Here is a 2,778-nt window from a genome sequence, read left to right on the forward strand (position 1 = left end):
CTTCGTACATTTGGTTTAACAACATTGTTAAAACACATTTCTCATTCAATGGAACTGTGCGTATGACACTTACATTTTTGCTCCGTCCATGCAATAAATGCGCAGCCTTCGACTGCTCAGGTATTGTCGTCGGTATGACCGAGAGCCATTTAAAAACTACAGAAAAGTAAAACTACTTCACTTTAGCAATACTGGCCATGAGTACTAAGGAGAGGTCACACATCAGCTGCTTAAAAAAAGTGTCAGTGAGACGAACGGAGCACGAGCGCAATCCTGTGACAGTCACTGCAGGTGGGAAATAGTGGAGCGCATGAAGGAGAGATTCGAGGGCACGATCACTGTTCAAGGTCTCCATTAATTCATGCTTGTAGTCATTTAATGTGTATATATTTTGAAAGCATTGAATCACTATGGAAATTCTTAGCTTTTTAAATCGATTTCATTCGATTCTTAGCTTTTTAAATCGATTACTGTCCGAAATCAGTGATTCACGATTAAAAAATCCATGTTTCAAGATCAATGCATTGCATCGTCAGGGTTTGTAATCAATACATCGAGAAAACGAGTGAATCGTTACACCCCTAGTGAGGAGTGACAATGGGAAAATGAGGATCACTACCAGAAAGATGCAAATCATTAGAATTTTATTAACGAGAGGGACAAATTTTCAGAGAGCAGACAAGGTCAAAATAATAAACAAAATAATCCTTCTTTATAAGCACTAATTTCCCTGTAAATAAATATGAGAAGACTATCAAAACTTCCCTAACTCCCTAAGTATAAACAAAGTGAAAAGATGTACAAAACCAAAATAGCATCTGACCCACTACTTTCCTCTAAGTTATATACAAAAGATATGTACAATATATTAACAATGGCTTGTAACAGACAAGTTAGAATCTAAATGCAAAATCGGTGTCAAACAGGCGAAGGTCAGATAAACGGGGAATAGCAAATCAGAAATACTAAGACACAGATACAATCAGACAAACTCACTAATCTCGCTGATACGAAACTCTACAAGAAACAAATAAATCGACAAATAGAATCACACAAAGACAATAAACTATCAAATGTGAAATAACAAGAAGAACGAATTTGGCAAATGGCATGGCACAAAGATGGCCCCTGTTAAGAGTTTGGGGTGTTCCTTTAACTGGGTCAGGTGAGAAAGAGGACCAATAGTAGCCTCCAGCGAATTAGCCCCAAGAATACACCCACCTATAACACAACATACACATGCACCGATACAATATACACACAAGAGGGCAGGATAACATGAATGAACATATAGCATGAACTCATAACACCCCCACCCATAAAATAAAACATATCTGTTTTATTAATAGATGCGAGACAATGAATCAGCAATGACATTATCAAGACCTTTTTTATGACAAATTGTTAGATTGTAACCTTGACAGATTAGCGACCAACACATGATGTGATGGTTAGCATTAGACATGCGATTAAGAAAGACAAGAGGATTATGATCTGTGTAAACTGTAACGGGCTGTGAACTGGAAACAACATATACCTCAAAATGTGGAAGTGTAAGGAGTAAGTAATAAGTAAACATATTAATGGCTAATGTCTGATTACACATTATTGTAGCACAGTTTGTGCTGAATACAATGTAAGCAACATGAATGTACGTACATGTTTGTGTTTTTGAGAAAACGTTTATGCGTGGTTAGTGAAAAAGTTAAATTTTTAAGTCACTGAAATAAGGCCATAAAACACATACAGAAAATGTGTTCACAATACTTTTGAGAACTGGATCTGGTAGACTAGAGTTTTTGCTTCAAAATGATGTAAAAATAATCCTGTTCACTCATTCACAGAAAACAAAATACTGATTTAACTTGTGTAAGACATGTTTTGTGATTAAAGGCCATATGTGAGGGAGTGACAATGGCCATGAATATTTAGTGATTCACACCTGAGAGACAAACGTCCCTCCTTTTTGATTTTTTATTATTTTTCACAGCAAGTGGTGCATTCGTGTGTTGACAAAGACCAAAGTGTCAGGTAAAAAAGCAAGTCATTTTACTCACAAAAACTGATTTGCTGCAAATCAGATTTTTTTAATGTACGACTTGCTTTAGCTGTTACTTTGGTCTTCGTCAACACCCGCATGCACCACTTGCAGTTAAGTGGACTAATAGCAGATACAGATTATTCATCAGTACTCTACTGCTGCTTCTGCATTGTCTGGATATGCAATTTTGAGTTTCCTCTTGATTTTGAACCACTGAATGTGGAAGAGAATGTGTGGAAGGGAATTTGTAAGCAAAATGAAATGGACTGAAAATTGCCAGTCAAATATTATGTTATATTTTTAAAAAGACTTATTTTGGAAGTCTGGAAGATAAATATTATTTAATTATTAATTTTTAAATATGAAAATGTGTGTGAAATGTTTTGAATTGACATATCCACGGCTTAAATATACAACCATGTTGAATATCAGCCCCTAAAAATGCAAGCCCTGAAAATACAATGCATTAAAATGCAAGTACTGTTCATAAATTCAACATGCTTTTTTTTTGTATCAGATACATTTATTATTTTCAGTAATATTTCAACTGTCCGGGTCAAGAGGCAAATGCTCAGTGCTCTCACTGCAAACGAGTGAAAAAGGTACACTGGCCTGGTACACTATTGCATACTGGTGAGCGTGATTTGACCAAGTACAACATGTTCCTGGATCAACATCCTTGTTGATCCAGGAACATCATTCCAATCAACCAATCAGAATTGAGAGCAAACTTTTCA

The 2,778-nt window shown here is 35.9% G+C and overlaps 1 protein-coding gene across 1 annotated transcript in view; it reads left to right on the top strand.

Annotated features, from left to right (window-relative positions):
* The window catches only part of LOC107749909 (trypsin-2-like), a 38,768-nt gene that overhangs the window by 35,242 nt on the left and 748 nt on the right, over positions 1-2,778 (top strand). The gene's annotated exons all lie outside the window — the stretch shown is intronic.

The sequence above is a fragment of the Sinocyclocheilus rhinocerous genome, unplaced genomic scaffold, assembly GCF_001515625.1.
Source record: "Sinocyclocheilus rhinocerous isolate Xijiao unplaced genomic scaffold, SAMN03320098_v1.1 scaffold2287, whole genome shotgun sequence".
In the NCBI taxonomy this organism is placed as follows: Eukaryota; Metazoa; Chordata; class Actinopteri; order Cypriniformes; family Cyprinidae; genus Sinocyclocheilus; species Sinocyclocheilus rhinocerous.